Raw genomic sequence first — 21,135 nt, forward strand, 5'->3', positions numbered from 1 at the left:
GTCTTTCTACTGAAGATGGTAACAGTCCCCACACTCAATAATGCTGTAGACATGAAGGCAGACAAATGTACTCTGTTAATTATTTTAAAATATTTTCTATTTTACTGCACAGATATGTGTGAAGCATGTAATCAAACAACAGAATGCCTTCCGTTTTTCTCAATCAGACATTGTATGGAGTCATCCTATGATTCTCATCTCTCTCTACAGAACTTGGCTTCCTTTATCAATGATGTTGTTCAAATGCTGTGTCAAGAACTGAACATGATATTCTAGGAGAGACCCAATTGTCCCCACATGCAAAGGAGACGTAGTAGAAGAAGGAAGCAATGATGATAGGCTGAAAACAATCCCGGACAAATTAACCAAGACTAGAGCATTGTGTTTTTGTTTTTGTCTTTGTTTTTGTTTTCCTTCTGGATACTCTGGCTGTAAGGGAAGAAAAAAGGAGATCCTTCATCTAAGACTAAAACGGTTTTAGAAAACATTTTACACATGCAATCAATTTCATGTATTCTAAAGACAAGTGCAAGTAGGGCTCTTGTTGTCTTTCCTTCTCTTATAGTAATTAAAGTCACAATATGAAACTTCATCCGTCGATTTTTTCCTCTCCTTAAAACTTCATTGAAGCACACAGGCTCAGTAGGACACATCCCATTGGTGCTACCCCAGTAATCTTTCCTCACCTGTCTGATGCTCTGCCTCTGCCTGCTCTTGCATCACTCAGATGCCACCCTCACTGGCACTGTTTCTAAGAGTCAACCTCAAATCTCTAGTCTAGAAAGTGTTGCTGATGTCCTGAGGCTTTTGTAAGGAACTTTTCTCACTTTAAATAATACATCATGATACTGCTCTCCACAGGTACTCCTGGGCCTATGCAGATGGCACTATTCTTCTGCTTTACTTAGAAAGGAGAAAAAGAATCCTGCAACTGTATTTGCTGCCTTGATCAAGGCTTCATTTCTCTGGGTGCTCTCTCTACTTTACTATGAGTAAATTGATTTCCACTGTACATTGCTGTATGGTTTCCTTTGCTCCCTGTCTTTGCTGTGGTCAGTAGGATTATAAAAGTCACAGGTCTCCAAAGCTGGTTAGGCAAGGAAAATTTCATTTTATTTTATTTTTTTCAAGGGATAATATAGAATTTCTTGACTATAATAGAGTCACCTATTACCTGCAGAGGATGGCAGATCACTTATAGGTGATTGTTCATCAGCTGGCATCTGAGAGGGCATGTGAACAGTAAGATCAATGGAGTTAGGGGAAAACTTGGTAAAATTGCCCTCAGATTAAACAGTGGCATAAAAAGCCAATCTTATCTTTGGCTTAACTTTTAGTCATACAATGTGCTTCTTTTAAACAATCAGTATCTCCCCTGGACTATCTACCAAATACTCTGAGAACTACAGAACAATTTTGGCCCACTGTTGTCATGTCCAACAGAGAGACATTAAGATCCAGAAGTGTCTTTACAACATTTTTCATGAGGACAAATTGAAGAAATTAAAAATATTACACCTGGACCAGGTGTGGTGGCTCATGTCTGTAATCCCAGCACTTTGGGAGGCCGAGATGGGTGGATCACCTGAGGCTAAGAGTTCAAGACCAGCGTGGCCAACATGGTGAGACCCTGTCTCTACTAAAAATGAAAAAGTTAGCCAGGTGCAGTGGCATGCACCTATAGTCCCAGCTACTTGGGAGGCTGAGGCAGGAGAATCGCTTGAAGCTGGGAGGTGGAGGTTGCAGTGAGCCAAGATCATGCCACTGCACTCTAGCCTGGGTGACAGAGTGAGATTCCATCTAAAAAACAAAAAACAAGCAAATATCACCTGGAAAAGTCTCAAAGCAGTCACAATGGTTGTCTTCAAATATTGAAAGGTTTGAGGTTGGAAGAGGAATTGAAATTATTTGGTGTCCATGATGAAAAATTGTGGAACTTCTCCTGTCTCTCAATAAAAAGGATTTTCTAGCGAGTAGAAATATGTGCCTCAAGAGAGCCTGAGTTCCTCCTAGTCACTGCAGATGTGGAAGTGGGCAGATTGTGGATTTTCCAATTTTAAGTAATTGTTATGGTCATTATATGACCTTAGTATATTTGGCCCTGGAATTCTATCACTGTATAATTCTAAGCAATCTGATGTTATGATGAGCTACACTCAGATGTCTAAACAAGATCTTTCTTCCAAGGCTCTTTTCTAGCTATCAGCACTACCACTACCAAAAACTCTAGCTAGCAGTCCTCCAGAAGTAGACCCTAAGACTTGGATTTGGGTGCAAGTAGTTTGTTTGGCAAGTGCAGGAAGCATTGACAGGAAATGGAAAAGAGAGACAAGGATGGAACACAGTGGGCATCTGGAGCCTAATCTCAGAAGGAATGTCTGAGAAACCGTGTAAAACTCAAACTTCACATGTCTCCCATGAGTGAGAGAACTGGGGTGTTTGTACATCAACTGCTGGCTGTCACAGGTTAAGTAAGGATTGCTCCAGAATGGTGTTCATTACCTGGTACTTCTGGCCCGTAGGCAAGGTAGCTCGCCATGGTACTGAAACAACGCACCGGCCCTGACAGGCATATTCTGGCCAGTGGGAGATAAACAGAAATTAATGAAAGAGTGAGATGTGAGGATATCAGCTAAGTACCGTCAAGTCTTCCATCTCTCCTGTTCCATATCTTCCCTTTGAAAGTCTTAGATTCTAACTTCCAGAATGAACCCATTACTCAAGGAGGAGCTAATATTAACTCTCACTACAGTTGTAGTTTTCCTGAGTGTAGTCACCCTATTGTCTGGGTTTAGCAAGCCACACCTAGCATTTTGTGACCAAACAGGTACCAAGTATTCACAAACTGAGGAATGATGCTCAAGAAATGGATTCAAACAGTCAGTCCTCAGAGAGATAAAAATAAAGATATTTTAAATTCTTGTAGTCCCCAATTGAATTTGTCTGAGAAAAAGGTTATTTGAAATGAGTTCAATTAAATCAAGTCTAGTTGCACACAGAAACCAATATATATCTAAATCCAAGAAAGACATGCTAACTACAAGTAGTAAAACTTTTCTTTTAAGATCAAAATATTCTGCATAGAATTTTATGCAGAATTATGATTCAAAGAAAGTAGATAATTTCCTGTTTTTAAAAAATGAGTAATTTTGAATACCTAGTGCATACATTTATATGTAGCAGTTGCCGAGATCACACCTAGGAGAAAAATTCCAAGTGAAGAATAGCATGTACATTCTCACATTTGTGTGAAAAAATACAAACATGGACTTGTATACTCACAACCACTTTCATATAAAGATGGTATTTCTAGAAAAAAATTATAATTTTTTCTCTTACTTTTTATTTTGAAACTCAGAGGAAAGTTATAAAACAGTACAAGTAAGTTTATTTTGAATCCTCTGAGAGCAAATTGTTCCCAGCTTTGAAAAATTACCTTTTTTATTTTTTATTTTTTATTTTTTGAGACGGAGTCTCGCCCTATTGCCCAGGCAGGAGTGCAATGGTGCGATCTCAGCTCACTGCAACCTCCGCCTCCTCGGTTCAAGCAATTATCTTCCTCAGTCTCCTAAGTAGCTAGGATTACAGGCACCCACCACCACGCCCAGCTAATTTTTGTATTTTTAGTAGAGATTGGGTTTCTCCATCTTTGCCAGGCTGGTCATGAACTCCTGACCTCTGATTCACCCGCCTCAGCCTCCCAAAGTGCTGGGATTACAGGCGTGAGCTACTGCACCCGGCTCAAAACTATTTTCTAACAATAATGTCATTCTCCTCCATAAGATAATGAAGCCATAAAAAACAGAACATTAACTTTGCTATTTTATTATCATTTACTTTTTAGACACTTCCATTTTCACCACTTTCCTATTCAAATTTTGCCATTTGTACCAATAAGTACCTTTTATAGCAATTGTGTTCAATCCAGAGTCCTTCATTGCATTTATTTGCCATCCCCTTATTAGTCTCCATTAATCCAAAACAGTCTTTTCTGGGCTTTCATAATCATGATTCTTTGGGAGATAATAGGCTACTTATGTTTTAGACTTTCCCTCTATTTAAGTTTGTCTAATGTTGCCTCATTATTAGATTTAGGTGATGCATTTTTGGCAACCATATTACGGTAGTAATGCTACATTCTCATTACATCCTCTCAGGTGGCACTGAATTTCAATGTAGTCCATGACTAGTGATGCTGATTTTGATCAGTTGTTTAAGGGGATTTTTTCAGGCTTCTCCACTATACAGCTTGTTTTCCCATTATAAAGAATAAGTGCTTTTTGTGAGGAGGTATTATGAGATTATGTAAATATTACATTACTCATTAAACTTTCAATTAATTTCTTTAAGTATTTTTGTCACTAAGATCTTATGAATTCTTTTTTTCCATGGTTTTAATCTACTACTCTTATTATTTAATATGATGCTAAAATTTATCCAGATTTGGCCAGTGGGAGCCCCTTTACACTGGCATCTGTGTTATTTTTATATGCTGTCATCACTTTTATTTTCTGGCATACTTTTTGGCCTTTCTTTTCTATGCTTCAGCCTTGGAATCAGCCATTTCTCCAAGGAGGCTTGATTCCATTTAGTCAAAAGCAATATTTAGAAACCATGCTCTGGGCACTAGGGGTGTTTTCGGCCATCAGGTATCACAGGTGGCAGGCTGTTTTAGTGGAAGGGCTGAAAATATATTTCTTTACACAGTCACATACTGTGATGGCTAATATTGAGTGTCAACTGGATTGGATTGAAGGATGCAAACTATTGTTCCTGGGTGTGTCTGTGAGGGTGTTGCCAAAGAGGATTAACATTTGAGTCAGTGGACTGGGAGTGGCAGACCCACCCTCAATCTGGGTGGGAACCATCTAATCAGCTGCCAGCATGGCTAGAATATAAGCAGGCAGAAGAACGTGCAAGGACTGGACCGCCTGAGTCTTCTGGCCTCCATATTTCTCCCATGCTGGATGCTTCCTGCCCTCGAACATGGGACTTCAAGTTCTTTAGCTTTTGGATTCTTGGACCAACACCAGTGGTTTGCCAGTGGCTCTCAGGCCTTCGGCCAGAGACTGAAGGCTGCACTGTCGGCTTCCCTGCTTTTGAGGTTTTGGGACTTGGACTGGCTTCCTTGCTCCTCAGCTTGAAGATGGCCTATTGTGGGACTTCACCTTGTGATCCTGCAAGTCAACTCTCCTTAATAAACTCCCTTTTATATATACATCTATCCTGTCCCTCTAGAGAACTTAGTCCTGTCCCTCTAGAGAACCCTGATACACATACATACAAATCTCATATTTATATTTATATCTTATATAGTCTGTCCATATATTGAGAACTATATGTTCGTGTCACTACCTCATCTCATCTTCTAATTTAATACCAGATTTTTGTGACAGTTTTCTCCCTTTTCTCATGTGAAACACCACTACCCAACAGTGAGAAGTCAGGCTCCCATTATAATTAACTTATGACTTACTGATCCATCCCCTACATGTACACAGTCTCTCCTTTGGTCTCCCTGTCACTTATGTGAATGGTGGATACTCTCCCTCATCACATCACAGGGCTCCTACCCTCCCTGCACTCTTCTTTCACTAGGTAGACATCCTGCTACTCTTCCACTTGGACTTAAATATTTAACATCCCCCCTACCCCTTGCAGATTCCTTCTTCATTTTGCTCTGGATCTGACAAGTGCGTTGAACTTTTGAAGAACTTCTTACCCCATTAAAATTCCTATCTTGCTTGGTCCAACTGGAATTTTAGAGAATAACTTAGGAAAGAAAGAGAAAGGGACAAGAAGAACAAAGGAACTCTTAATTACAGTTGTATCTGAAGAGGTCAATTGAGTATTCAAACATGAAAAGGTGCTTTTATTTTTTAATACTTGCTTTTTCTTACAACTTGATATGTATAACATGTATGATACCCTATATTACTCTTCAAATTTGAAAGACACATTAAGAGTTTAATGAGTAAAAAAATGTAATCTAAACATTTTAATTGATGAACAGTAATCATTTAATTCTGAATATATCTAGAATTATGTCTTTACATTCTTTTTTTTTTTTTTTTTTTTTTTTGAGACGGAGTCTCGCTCTGTCTCCCAGGCTGGAGTGCAGTGGCGCTATCTCGGCTCACTGCAAGCTCCGCCTCCTGGGTTCACGCCATTCTCTTGCCTCAGCCTCTCCGAGTAGCTGGGACTACAGGCGCCCACCACCACGCCCGGCTAATTTTTTGTTTTTTTAGTAGAGACGGGGTTTCACCGTGGTCTTTACATTCTTATAATGATAAAATTTTCAGTTCATTCTCAAAACAAAATAACAACGATAAACCTTCAATGGTGCCACCAAGAACTTAGTAATGAGTCTGGGTGCCATATGGCTTATGACTGTAATCTCAGCACTTTGGGAAGCTGAGATGGGAGGATTGCTTGAGCCCAGGAGTTCAAGACCAGCCTGAGTAACATAAGAAGGCTGTCTCTACAATAAATAAATAAATAAATAGATGGCTGGCTTGGTGGTGTATGCCTTCCTGTAGTTCCAGCTATGGGCTTGGTGGTACATGTCTATAGTCCCAGCTACTCAGGAGGATGAGGTGGGAGGGTATCTTGAGCTGGGGAGGTGAAGCTGCAGTGAGCCATGATTGCACCACTGCACTCCAGCCTGGGCAAGAGCAAGATCCTGTCTCCAGAAAAAACCCCAAAAAACTTAGTAGTGAAATATCATGTCTTCCAGATAGTCACACTTGAGAGGTGCAAAGCCTACGATAAATCTTAAAGGGCTGTGCAAATACAAGGTACAGTTTTTTGGTCTTTTTTTTTTTTCCAATTAGGGGCATTAAATTCATCTAGCTCACATGATCCTCATAATAGTGTAAAAAGTAGGTAGCATAGATGATTTATTTCTCAAGTTTTCAAGTCAATTGAGCTCCAGAATCCAAACACATTTTCTTAGAAATGACACTTTACACAGCTCTTTAGCGTCTAAATGGCCTAACCCTGCTGTGTTTTAAGTCTCAGCAAGTGACCCAGACCCTTCTTATATCCTCCTAATGAAAACTTCTTAATAAATATGAAACTGACAACACCAAAAAGTAAATGCCTAAGAGATATCTTCCATGGAAGAAAAAAATTTATAAATATTCATGCTTTATAGAGCAATCAAGATGTTGATGTTAATATTAGAGCAATAACTTTAATTGTATTTCAGCAAACGGATGCCAATTAGGAAACAAATTATCTCATAGAAGCGTGTCTTGCACACAGTTTTGCCCTGAAGGTAAGCCGAGGGCTAAGCCAGCTTCCTGAATTTTAATGCACAAGTGAACACCTCCAAAATTATTAAAATTAAAAATAAGCATTTAAAGGACTTTAAATTATGCCAAAAAAAAAATGACAGCCACCCGCTTACTGGTAAAGGCAGAGCATTTTTTCCCATAGATGGAAAAAGAAAATCACCTGTCATGGCAGGGCTGCTGCTCAGAAAAGTAAAGGAGGACTGTTTAGGCTGTTCCTTTACTGATGGATTTGCGATCCCCACACGTATCTGATGAAGTGCTCAGAATTGTAAATTGCCATGAAAACCTCCTTTGAACTTTCTAAACTCTTTAAAACTCCACAATCTTGAAAATAACAGGCTTTTACCTCAAATTTCTCAGAGCCTACCTAGAAAAGTTCCAGTGTGAAGATCCAACGGGATAAGAGATAGGCATCAAAAGACGACTGTTCAAAGGAGTCCAGGATAGGGTAGGAAATTGTTGATTTTTTTAAGATTCCCAGTAGCCCTAATGTATCTAAGACTGGCATAACATCTCCCAGAACGTAAAGCTCCTATGATAGGGCAGGCTAGGGCAGGCTCTGTCCTCTGAACTCATGCTGCAGAATTGGTCTGAGTCAGGGAGTCTCTGAGCCTCCCAGGAACTAGTCTCAAGTTTGAGCTTTCTCTTTATTGCCAGAGCAAGTTGTGAATATTCCTGACTAAATTACATAGTATTACTAACATTTGACCATAGCGACCTTCCTTGCTAGAATGGCGGCATCTTATGGGAATGCCTTATTTTCCTAAATATTTCTGTGTTCCTAGTGGAACAGGAATTATTAGTCCTCATCAGAATGGACCTTAGATGTTAGCTGGGAAAACCATGACTCCTTGATTTCTATGTGAGGTTATCTGGAACATGTATGTTCATGAAGCAGAGAAGTCTAAGGCCTTCCCTTCATTACGGTAAGTACCCAGGAACTTATTTTCCCATAGACACATCTGTGTCTGAGTCCCTACTTCTAAACATGCTCTGTAAAAAAAGCCCAAAGCCGAGCCCTTTCTATAGTTTCAACACACAATTCATTTACATATTTTTCCATATGTAGAGTAGATCCTACTGAAGTATCATTGTATTTTGCACACCCAAACTAAATTAAAATTTCATCTTAGATATTTCTATTTTGAAACAACCTTGCCAAAATCCCACCAATAAGGGTTGCACTTACATAGTCCCCTGGTAACCCCCCTTTTTCTTCTGGCTTCATGTTGCCCCCTTACTCCTAACACCCACACGCTAGAACAGCAAACGTAACTTTTTATCTCTTTTGCATTTTTAATCTTCAAATTTTTATGTACATTTATGCTGCCTAGCAACCCTGAACATACTTATCAAGATATTTTATTTTACCAATGTCTGTTACCCCTCAGCTGGTGTGTGTATGTATATATATACACATATATATATATATATGTACATATATATGTGTATATATATACATATATGTGTATATATACGTATATATGTGTATATATATATGGTGTGTGTGTATATATATATTTACCACGTATATGGCGATCATATAGAGAATATCTCATCAATAAATCATTGAGATAAATCTTATCAATAAATAGTCAAGAGATGTATATAAAGGCTGGTTTGTAACAAGGTGGTCATGAAAGCTCAATGCACTAGAAGAAAAAATAGCTGAAATATCATATTGAAGATATGGTTCATGTAGCTGAATGGATTTTAGGATCTGCTCAGCTCAAATTTACCTAATTGTTCAAGCATGCCTTATACTGTGGAAACACTAATCTGCATTGGAAATGAGAAGTCACAGACTTGATCCTAGTCTGGGATTAGTTCACCTCCAAGTCAGAATTCCCACATCACATGAGACAGTGAAGGCAACTGCTGAAACTGTTAAGCAGTGACTATGTTGGAAATACTGGCGAAGTATTAGGCTTAGACTAAAATTCTGAGATGAAAACAAAGGTTAGAAATTTATTCCACATACATTACTCTTTCTTTTTTTCTGGCTATCCAATCTGTTTATTTCTGGGTACTTGTATGAGAAAACTTTGTTTTGTTACTTATCTAGAAATAGAGACTTCTACAGCCTCTTGATTTGCTTTGACAGCAACATTCTAGTGATTACTGAGCAACCACTGCAAAACACTGAGTTTTAATTTCTCCCTTAAGGGGTGGATCAACTAGTATTATCTTTGGCACATCTGTCGAAGATGTGAGCTAATTTGGAAGTTCAAGCCTAGGCTGTGACAGGCTTCCATCCTCATGATGTTTCCAGCCTGATTTCCAGAGTGGGATTTAAGTTGACTCCAAGTCAGCTTTTGAGACACCTGCTTTAGAGGAGTGCCTGCATTTCAAATGCACCATTGCAACTAACTCCTCAAAGAGGCTTTTCAAATTGCTGACGAAGGACAATTATACCTGTCATGGGATCAAAATGCATGAAGGCTCCAGTTCTTCTGTCCCAGTCCACCATAACTGCACACATATTTGTCAGGACATTTATTCCATGAGCTGCTCAAGCATAGTAGAAAAATGGTTGTGATCAGAGGTGAGCTCGTGCCTCTACTGACATTTTTCTTAAACTGTGGCCTGTCTGCAACTCCTCTGGATTTTATGTTCTTGAAAGTGTAGCTAAGATAGTCACTAGGTTTATGGACTGTGCCAAGACTGTGCCAACTAGAAAATATTTGGAAGCTTTAAAATTAGAACTACACTTCCAAGTCTGAGAAGTTGTTTTCCTGAAGATAGCCAACTGCCAACTGCCCTCTCACACAGCTCCCTTTGAGGCATAAAATTGAATGTACCAAGATGCTGGTGCTTATATTTAGTTAATTGTGGGTGCAAGCAGCCAACTGAGGATACAATTAGACACTGTAATTAGCTGCTGTGGCCCAAATGATTAGAGAGAGAAAAAACAGAAGGCCCAGTCAAATCCTCTTTAAAAATGCAGGTCTGTAGATGAAATCTCTGATGACAGTCATTCAAATGAATATATCTATGAAGGCAATGAGAAGCTGGGAAAATAGCATAAGGCAAAACTTATTTGTAGAACAGTAGAATAATAAAAGTATTACTTCACATGCATATGTGTATTCATTTTTATAGTTTGTACATCTGCCATCAAAGCCATTTTATTATAGGCTTATTTTATCTAAAAGATGTCCACTTAAATTACATAATAGAAATCACAGTGCACAAGTTTGAAGCAAAGATAGAAAAAAATGTCTCTCCCACTAGCATATACCATATAACAGAGGTCCAATTCCCCTTTTCTGCTACGGTTCTATAGTCTTATAAGGCAAAATGGGGAAAGCATAAGTATTCACTGATTGTCTCCATGTCCCAGGGCCTGCAGTGTAGAGTTGACAGGTGATATTACATGTAATCCTTGTAACAACTTAATGTGAGACATGTTACTTCATTTATAAATGCAGAAACTGAGCCTCAGTGAGGTTTGTTAGGTAACATGGGGTACCTTAAAATGGTGCCATACCTTAAGATGGGGCCGGTTCCGGGTTCTTCTCCCCTCCTTGACTGGGCACTGTCTGAACCCGCCAAAGGAGGGCCAATCAGAAAGAAGCATCTCCCGCCTTCCCTTGGGCCTGCCCCTAGCCCAATCCACGTAGGCCCAAGGGATATAAAACCCAGCACACCAGCAGCCCTCTCTCCCTTCTCTTCCTTCTCCTCTCTCTCTTCTCTTCCTTCTCCGCTCGACACCTCCAATAAAGATCTCTTGACCGCGACCGGTGTAGTTTGGTCTCCGCCTGGCCCCTTTCATTGGTGCCGTGACTCGGATCGGGACTCACCACTTCCTCTCAGTGGGACCCCGATCCTTTTTGGGCTCAGTCTAGACCCTGGCCAGTCCTCACCCATTTTCCTGTTCGCCGAGCACTGCGCCCAACACCGGCCTCATCTCGGTAAGTTTTCCCCTCCCGGGCTTACCTCTCAGGTAAATCGCCAGACCCTAGCCGCTCCCGTGACGGACACATTTTGCCCGACGCCCCTACGGCAGTGGTAGGCCCCTATCATTCACTTCCGCCTTGGCCTGCAGGGAACAGAGTTTTCTCCCTCTCCTCCTCGCGTCTCCCGCCTGGGTCCCTTCCCCTTCTTGCTCCGAAAATCCTGGTACCAGGTGGCCCACGGCCCTTGGCCTTTACCGGCCTCTCAGTCCTTTCGTTTTCGTGACGACCAACCCGAAAGTTCTGACTCACGACATGGTAATCGGCTACTAGGGGACGCCCTACCTAGCCCTTTGCCATACACTTCCTCAAACCTTTCCTCTCATAATGGGAGGCTCTGCGTCCCTGCCGGCCGACTCTCCTTTACGATGTCTGACTGCCGATCTCAAACCAAAACGCCTACATACCCCTTAGATAACCAAAATAAATGGCCCACTTATGGGCCTCTGGATATTGTGAGCGAACAGGAAAACGGGGAGAGATCCCCTATGTCCACGGCCTCCCGTGTAAACCTCAACATCTTATCGCTGCCCTCAAACTGCCAACCTCTCCCTCAGATCCTGACTTTGACCCCGCTGACGAACCTCCGCCATATCACCACCCTCAGCCTCGCCCTCCGGCGGCCGCCCGGCCAGCGGCGGCCCCGCCCCTTACCACTTCCCCCGACCTCTCTCTTCCTTCCCCTTCCTCCGCAACCTCTCCAGCTCCCTCCCCTCCGCCGCTCAGCCCTCCCACCACTCGTTCCAGATCACACTTTCCCGTCCTTGCCCCTCTTAGAGAAGTTGCAGGGGCAGAAGGCATTGTTTGTGTCCATGTTCCCTTCTCTATGGCTAACTTATCCCAAATTAAGAAACGCTGAGGCTCTTACACTTCTAACTCCGCCTCTTATATCAAAAAATTTCAATATCTCCTCCAAGCCTATAGCCTCACTTTCCATAATATCTATATAATTCTAACACCCTCCTTCCCGAGGAGCGCAGGCAAGTCTGGGAGCAAGCCTGCACTTATGCAGATGAAGTCCACCAAACAACCCCAGCCTTGCCCTTAGGCACACAGGCAGTGCCAGAACAGGAGCCTCACTGGGATTATAATACAGACAACGGAATCGCCTCTCAAGAGCATTTTGCCACCTGCCTTGTAGCCGGATTACGTAAGGCGGCCCAAAAGGCTGTTAATTTTAAAAAACTACAAAACAAACATGAAAACCTGTCCACCTTTCTGGACCGCCTTACAAAGTCTCTCCAACAATATACCAACATAGACCCCGAGGCCCCCGATGGCAGACAACCTCTCATGTCCCACTTTTTGCACAAAGTTTCCCGACATTAGAGCTAAACTAAAAAACTGGACAGGGGCCCTTTCACCCCACAGACCGAGATCCTGGCAACGGCATTCAAAGTTTACCACAATCGGGACGAGAAGGCCAGGAGACAAAAGTGCCAAATGCTAGCACAAGCGCTCCAAGCCTCTCCCCAGTCCACCCCAGGCTGCAAATCAACATCTGTCAATCCACAATGGCAGCCCCCTGGGCCCTGTTTTAAATGTGGTAAAGAAGAACATTAGGTTCGAGAATGTCCAAATCCCAGGCCCCCAGTCGGCCCTGCCCAAAGTGCCACCAGCCTGGTCACTGGGCTGTGGACTGTCCTGGTCCCTGAAGGGGGGCCGAGCTGGCCCTCAGCCCAACTCCAGACCTTCTAGGAATAGCCATTGAGGACTGACGGGGCCTTAGGTCTCCTCCCCCGACACATGTCATCACTTCACAGGAGCCCAGGGTCTCTCTAACAGTGGATAGGCATCCCATTACCTTTCTCCTGGAGCCACATTCTCGGTTTTGCAGGAGTTTTGGGGTCCCACCTCCTTCTTTGGACCTCCTATAGTCGGGGTTGGAGGCCAAACCATATGCCCCAAGGCCACTCCTCCTTTGTCCTGCTCCTTCTCAGGCCACATTTTTCCCACCAGTTTCATACCTCAATGTCCCCATCCCCTACTGGGAAGAGACATTCTCTCTAAATTTAAAGCTTCTATCACTTTCCACCCAACTGCCATCCCTAACTCCACAACCCTCGTGGCCCTATTAGCAAGCTCCACAGACCTCACCTCCGCTCCTACTCCGCCTCCACGCCTACCACACGTCAATCCTTCCGTCTGGGATATCACTACCCCTTCTCTAGCACAGTGTACCCCCGTACAAATATTTCTCAAAAACCCACATCACTTTCACTTTCCCTGTCAGCCACAATACTCCCTTCCTGCCTCCAGCCTAAAAAGACTACAACCAATAATCTCAGACCTTTTGAGGAAGAAGTTCCTTAGGCTAACCCATTCCCCATTTAACACTCCCATTCTAGCCGTCAAAAAACCCAATGGCAAGTTCCGTCTTGTCCAAGACCTTAGACTCATTAATGAGGCCGTCAGGCCCATCCATCCTCTAGTTCCCAACCCCTATACTCTCTTATCCTCCATCCCACCCATTTCTCTATAGTAGGTCTCAAAGATGCCTTTTGTACCATTCCCCTCTCCCCTCAATCACAAAACCTCTTTGCTTTCACTTGGACTGACTCAGATACTCAACAATCCCGTCAGTTAACACGGACAGTACTCCCTCAAGGATTTCGAGACAGTCCCCATATCTTTGGCCAAACCCTCGCCTCCGACCTAAAACTACTTCGTCTTCCTCAGTCCACCCTTTTACAGTGTGTAGATCTTCTCCTGTGCAGCCTGTCCTTAGCCATCTCCCAAACCGACACTGTTTCCCTCCTCAACTTCCTCGCAGACAAAGGGTACCGGGTGTCTCCTCCTAAAAGTTCAACTCTCATCTACACAGGTCACCTACCTAGGAGTCCTTCTCCCATGACTCAAAGGCGATCACTTTGGATCGTAAATGCTTTATCCAGAGCCTCCCCACCCCCAAAACCAAACAAGAAGTTCTTTCATTCCTAGGACTAGCAGGTTCCCCAATTACTCTTTATTAGCCAGACCACTCTATGATCTGTCCCGAGGAGCCCCATCCGAACGCCTGTAGGGACAACCCTTTCGAGCACTCCAACAAGCCTTACTAAAGGCCCCAGCCCTATACTTGCCCAATCTCCAAAGGCCTTTCATTACATATAAAAGCTGTATACTTTCCCTTCTAGTCTCATTCCTACACGACCCCACACTTTCCTTTCAACCATGTGCTCCCCTCAATCCTGCCACCCTCCTCCCAATCAATCCTCACCACCCCCCAACACAATTGTATTGAAATCCTGGAATCCCTTCTACCTTGTCCAATACAGAAGGGCCCTTAGACAACCCTGACCATACGTGGTTCTCATATGGGAGCTCTTTTTCCTTACAAGGACAGCACCTTGCAGGATACGCCATAGTCTCCCTCACTCAAATCATAGAAGCAAAACCTCTGCCGTCCAATACTACTAATCAACAAGCAGAACTCATTGCAGCCACCCGAGCTTTCGAGTTGGCAGCAGACACGTCACTCACACTTTATACAGACTCCAAATATGTTTTCCATATCATCCTCTCTCATTCGGCTATCTGGAAGGAAAGAGGACTACTTACCACAAGAGGAACCTCCATCACTAACGCAACTCTCATCATCCGCCTCCTTCAGGCTTCCTTACTTCCCACTAAAATCGGGATTGCCCATTGCAAGTCCCACCAAATTAACTCCTCTCCAATAACACAAGGTAACAACAAAGCAGACCCAGAGGCCAAACAAGCAGCACTCTCAACTCTACCTCCCACCATAATGCTCGTCACTGATGAGCCACCAGACCCTCCACAGCCCCCACAATTAACACCTACACAACCACCTGACCCATCAAACATGCCCTCTTTCCCATCTTCTGCATCACCTCACTGTCATCCACCAATAAACCCTCCTCCCAGCCATACTATCTCTTCACTGTCAAAGAATCACATAACCTAAACAGACGGACACGCGCCAACTTTATCAGCCACACTCGGTGCTCTATTAATGCTTCCACAGTTAATCTTCCCCTCCCCAAACTTTCCATGAAAGAAAATGGGTGAGACCCCCTCTTCCATATTTCATTTTGCCGTCTGCTTTCCACACCAACAAACCAACACAGCCTGCAAAACCAAATGGCCCCAAAATTATAGTTGTCCGTGGTCAAGCTGTGTCATGCAGTAGATTTCCCGAAAAACTAGCATACACACCCCCTTTTATATTACACCACCAAACAAAATGCTATTCACATCACCAACCCCACAGACCCCATCTGGGGCCAATCTGTTACAGGAGGCATATACCCCAGTAACGCTTGGTCATACCCCACACAAACCATAACCATCTCTCGATCCCTCAAGACTGACTCACAACAAGGCTTCTCCCAAATTATTAAACACATTGCCCAAGGAGAGACCGAGCTACAATCACAACTAGACTCACAAACAAATCAAACCCCTCTACGTTCCTCTTGGTTATTCTTCTTAAACCAAGGATTACACCTATTAAATGCCTCCAAAGTCCCCACTTCCAATTGTTTCCTATGCGCCAACCTCAACAAGCCCCCTCTTGCCGCCGTTCCCTTAGCTGAGCCCATACCCACCAATAAGTCATCTACCCTGATGTTCCTCTCCTTACAAACTCCAGTTTCCCCATTTGCTACAACACCAGCAGCTACCACGAGGCTTTTAACACCACCTTTTGCAAACTCCTCCTTACCCGGCCCCTGTATACCGACTACATTAGTCAACTCACCTTACTCTCCTTCGCTGAAAGCTTACAAGCCTACCAATTCAATCACCCAAGATCTAACTCTCTCCAAACTAGCCGCAATCTTCCTTCCCATCATGCTCGGAATCTCCCTAACAACCTCCCTCCTAAGAACAGGACGTGGCGCCACCTCTCTAGGATATAGTGTTTCCCAACTCTCAGATTTCCAGACGCAAATGCAAGATGCCGTCGAGGAAACAGCACAATCCTTAGCTGCCCTCCAACACCAAATCACATCTCTAGCTGGTGTAACCCTACAAAATCGGTGTGCTATTGACTTACTCATGGCCAAAAAAGGAGGTACTTGTATCTTACAAGAAAATTGCTGTTACTACATTAATGAGTCTCAAGTAGTTAAAACCAACATAAAAAACCTCAACCAAATCAAATGAAAACTAATGGATGTAAGGTCCCAGGCCTCCTTATGGGAAGCCCTAAAGACCCCCCTCATAGCCTGGCTTCTCCCCTTTTAGACCCAGTAATGGGCATCCTTGCCTTTTGTGCACTCCTGCCTTGCCTCATCAAATTCATGAATTCCTCAGAAATTATCAACTCCTGGTGACCTGCGAAGACACAGCAGAATCCAGGGACAGTCTCACGCCCTGTTAACTGTCAGTGCACCAAACAACCAGTACCAGTCCTCCAGAGGCTGTCCAGCCCGCATTGTACACCCCATTGCTCACCGAAAGTAGGTCTACCAGGTGCTAAACATAGCTGTCCTTTTCTTAGACATAACTAATGTTTTCCCTCTTTATTTTCTTCTTAAAGCAGATTGCCCTACAAAATGACTACAACTCCACTACCTACAGCCTACCACTTTTGCCAGTTCTTAAACTGCCTTCGCACAGATAGCTGGCTCATCACCAACCTCTCCTTACCTCTCAATTGGCTTACATCATTAGAAGACTTATACCTACAAGGAACATTCATGGACTTATACTCATACTGTACCCCATGCACAACCCTGACAGTTCTCCCCTGTGCCCCCTCCCCACAGTGCCCCCACTCAGCAGGAAGCAGCCAGATGAACCACGACGCCCATTTTCCCCCATTTAAGAAAACAAAAAGGGAGGAATGTTAGGTAACATGGGGTACCTTAAAATGGCACCGTACCTTAAGATGGGGCCAGTTCTGGGTTCTTCTCCCCTCCTTGACCTGGCACTGTCTGAACCCGCCAAAGGAGGGCCAATCAGAAAGAAGCATCTCCCGCCTTCCCTTGGGCCTGCCCCTAGCCTAATCCATGTAGGCCCAAGGGATATAAAACCCAGCACACCAGCAGCCCTCTCTCTCTTCTCTTCCTTCTCCACTAGATACCTCCAATAAAGATCTCTTGACCGTGACCGGTGTAGTTTGGTCTCCGCCCAGCACCTTTCAAGGTTAATGATTTGACAAAGCTCACTACCACTGATAAAGGGCAAGGTCAAGTCTGTCTGTCCCTAACAACTCTTTCCTCAAAATTATAATCTTACAAAACTCCAGTTTATTTTCAGTAAGATTTGTACAACACCAAATCTAATGCTGGAAAACGTACTTTTGAATCTGGGTCTAAATTCCAGGAAAATGTCAATCACCTACTAAATGTTCATTTAGGACATTTAGAAAATGGTTCTTTACTTGGTGGGAGATCACATGGATAATGAATGACACTTTCATACCTGTGATTCTGTTATATACATTCTAATAACTTTATATATGTTTCACTTTGCTATGGTCCCTTGAAATATTGAAGGAAAACTCTTTTGGTGATTTGCAAGTGAGTTCTTCCATAGAATTTTAATTTTGAATTATGTCTTTGTTTCAGCATTTAATTAAATTCTGTTTTAGAAATTCACCAAAATGGCTAAAAGAGGAGAAAAGATAAATGGTCATATGGAATTCAATGCTTTTTCATTACAGGAATCCATTCACTTTGTAATATCAGTGTAACAATTCCTTAATGAAATTAAATTATTTCTTTTAAAATTGACTTAATTAATGATTCAATTTATATTAGATTGATTTTATAATCCAATTTTAACTATAATAGTAAAGTTTAGGGTTCTTTAAAAAACAGACTTTTAAGAACTATTAAAATCTGAACTTCTTTGAAATGGAAGTTTATATGAAAAAAAGATGGCTTTAGTTAAGACACTCAAAATTTTACTACTCTATTTTGTTTAAGGAAAATGCAATAATTTTATATTATAATTAATTTTAGGGTTTTTAAAATCCAATTATTTTCTGAATAAGCTATGAAACATATTTCCTTATGTAAGAAGTAAACTGAATGGCTTAGAGAAGAATGGCTCTATGATATTTAATGGGCTTTTAGTCTGTTAAAAAATCCTCCACATTTGCTGTCAGGCTCTCAGAACTGTTCACATCACACCTACCTTCCATTCTCCCTAAGCCTAGGTCTAGGCCACATGTATGGCATTTTATGTTTAAGAGCTTTTTCATAATAATACTTCACTAAAAGGATGTAAGGGGTTAATTCTCTTTTCCGATTTCTCACCAGTTTCCCTGGAGGAAGCATATATTGACTATCCACTGCCTTCAAGGACTTTCAAAGCTTTGGATACCCCTGTAAATCCAGATGTGAAAGGTTTGAAATACACCTACAAATCTCCCAGTAGGAAGAAAAATAATGGCAATAAGCCCACGTGTTTTTTGTAATGCACTCATCATAGGAATTGTTGCACATGTACAAAAAGGAGGTATATACCTCATTCTTCACAAATATGTGAAAATCAGAATAACTGTATAACATTGATAATATACCATTTAGTCATTAATCTCCCCTGTATGAGTTTACTATTCCTGCTGTAACAAATTACCACAAATTTCATGGCTTAAAACAACACACATTTATTATCTCATAGTTCTGGAGCTCAGACATCTAAAATGGGTTATCAAGGCTCATTTCTTATGGAGACTTCAGGACAGAATTGGTTGCCTTGTCTTTTCCAGCTTCTAAGGGCTGTCCACATTCCTTTGCTCATATCCCAGCACCAGTCTCACCTTGGCTTCCATCCTTCATCTCTTCTGACTCCAACCCTCATGCCTCCTTCTTATAAGGACTTTATGATTTCACTGGGGCCGCCAAGATAATCCAGCACACTCTCCCTTTCTCAAGATCCTTAACTTATTTACATCTGCCAAATCATGTTAAGAAGTTTCAGGGATTAAAGTTTAGACATCCTTTAGGGAGCCATTATTCAGGCCACCACAATCCCATATAGAATTAATCCCAGATAATTAACCTTTTCCTTGTGAAAAAAGGAGAAGAGAGTTGGGCGTGGTGCCTCATGCCTGTAATCCCAGCACTTTGGGAGGCTGAGGCAGGCGGATCACCTGATGTCAGGAGTTCAAGACCAGCCTGGCCAACATGGTGAAACCCTATCTCTACTAAAAATACAAAAAAATCAGCTGGGTATGGCGGTGCATGCCTGTAGTCCCAACTACTCAGGAGGCTGAGGCAGGGGAATGGCTTGAACCCAGAAGGCGGAGGTTGCAGTGAGCTGAGATGGCACCACTGTACTCTGCACTCCAGCCTGGGCGACAAAACAAGACTCCATCTCACGAAAAAAAAAAAAAAAAAGGAGAAGAGGAGGGGAGGGCAATTTTCTTGGTTCCTTTCTACCCCTTTTCTTAACTGCTTTCCCTTGTACTCACATGCCTGAACCTGTGTGTACTTTTGCTTGTACACACAAACACATCGCGGCATACATACACACTCACTCATACACATACACAAAGTTCCAAATTCCATCCTGGAAAAATAACAGTTTATTTTAAAGATAAACTGTCTTCTGATCTATAAAGCAGCAAATACATACTTGGGGAAAAATGACATTGATAGAATTTTAATACATCAAGACCATCCCATCCTATGCTCCTATCTCAAATGATAAAAGATCCAGAAGGAAGAAAGAAGCAGGAAGGAAGGAAGGAGAAAAAGGGAGGTGGAGGAGGAGGAAGAAGAGGAGGAGGAGAAGGAGAAAGAGAAGGAGAAGGCTAAGGAGAAGGAGAAGATCCTCAGCAAACTTACACAGAGACAGAAAACCAAACACCACATGCTCTCACTAATAACAGAGAACTGAACAATGAGAATACATGGATATAGGGAGGGGAATGACACACACTGGGATCTGTGGTTGGGGCAGCGAGAGGGAGAGCATCAGGATAAGCAGCTAATGCATGCAGGGTTTCATACCCAGGTGATGGGTTGATAGGTGCAGCAAACCACCATGGCACACATTTACCTATGTAACAAACCTGCACATCCTGCATGTGTATCCTGGAACTTAAAATTAAAGTAAATGAAAAAGAGGAAGAAGAAAAACAAGAAGAGGAAGAAGAAGAAGGAGGAGGAGAAAGAGGAGGAGGAGGAGGAGGAAGGTGGAGGAGAAAAGTAAACCTCTACCATTCTTTCATACTTCGTTATCTGAAGCTCCCCAGGACAACATCCATTCTCTATTTGCTTACAGGATTAAGATTTTGAAATCCTAAAAATTTACTTTGTGCGTTTTCTCCTTACTTTCTTTCCTCCTACTAATTCCGTGTCTTTTGAAAGAGAGAGAGAGAGAGAGAGAAAGAAAGATAGAGAGAGACTAAGATAGAAAGAGAGAGTGAACCAAGAGTCTACTCATTCCTTTAATCTCTTGTCTTACCAGGAAAACACTGTCTTTTGAGGCCATTTAGTGAAGATGATTCTTTCTGCCTGGAAAACAGTTACATTAGGTAGTAAAATCTAGCTTCTTTCAGTGCTCATAAGCCATATATATGTACTGTGGTTCAGGACCCTCACCCTGTCCAATAAAATCCTCTTTCTCCCTCTCTTTAAGTCTGGAATCAATTTAGAGACCAATAGTTAGAATAATGGAAGTCAAAACCTAAACTTCTGCTTCCAGAAAAGGAGATTAGAAATGTGGTTTTAAGTCTGTGACCAAATGGGCGTGCTACCATTTTACTCCTGAATCCAAACTTAAAGCCAGACGATAACAGTCTGCTCTGACCATATGCCTGGCTCACCCCAAATATGAGCAGAGCAGAAGAGAAAATATCTGAGTTGGACATGCTTGATTCCCTCTCCCAAAGACACAAGTCAGATGAATCATTCATTTCCCCAGGAGAACAGTGAGTAGCAAATTGTGAGAAACTG

The sequence above is a fragment of the Symphalangus syndactylus genome, chromosome 11 (assembly GCF_028878055.3).
Source record: "Symphalangus syndactylus isolate Jambi chromosome 11, NHGRI_mSymSyn1-v2.1_pri, whole genome shotgun sequence".
Classification (NCBI taxonomy): domain Eukaryota; kingdom Metazoa; phylum Chordata; class Mammalia; order Primates; family Hylobatidae; genus Symphalangus; species Symphalangus syndactylus.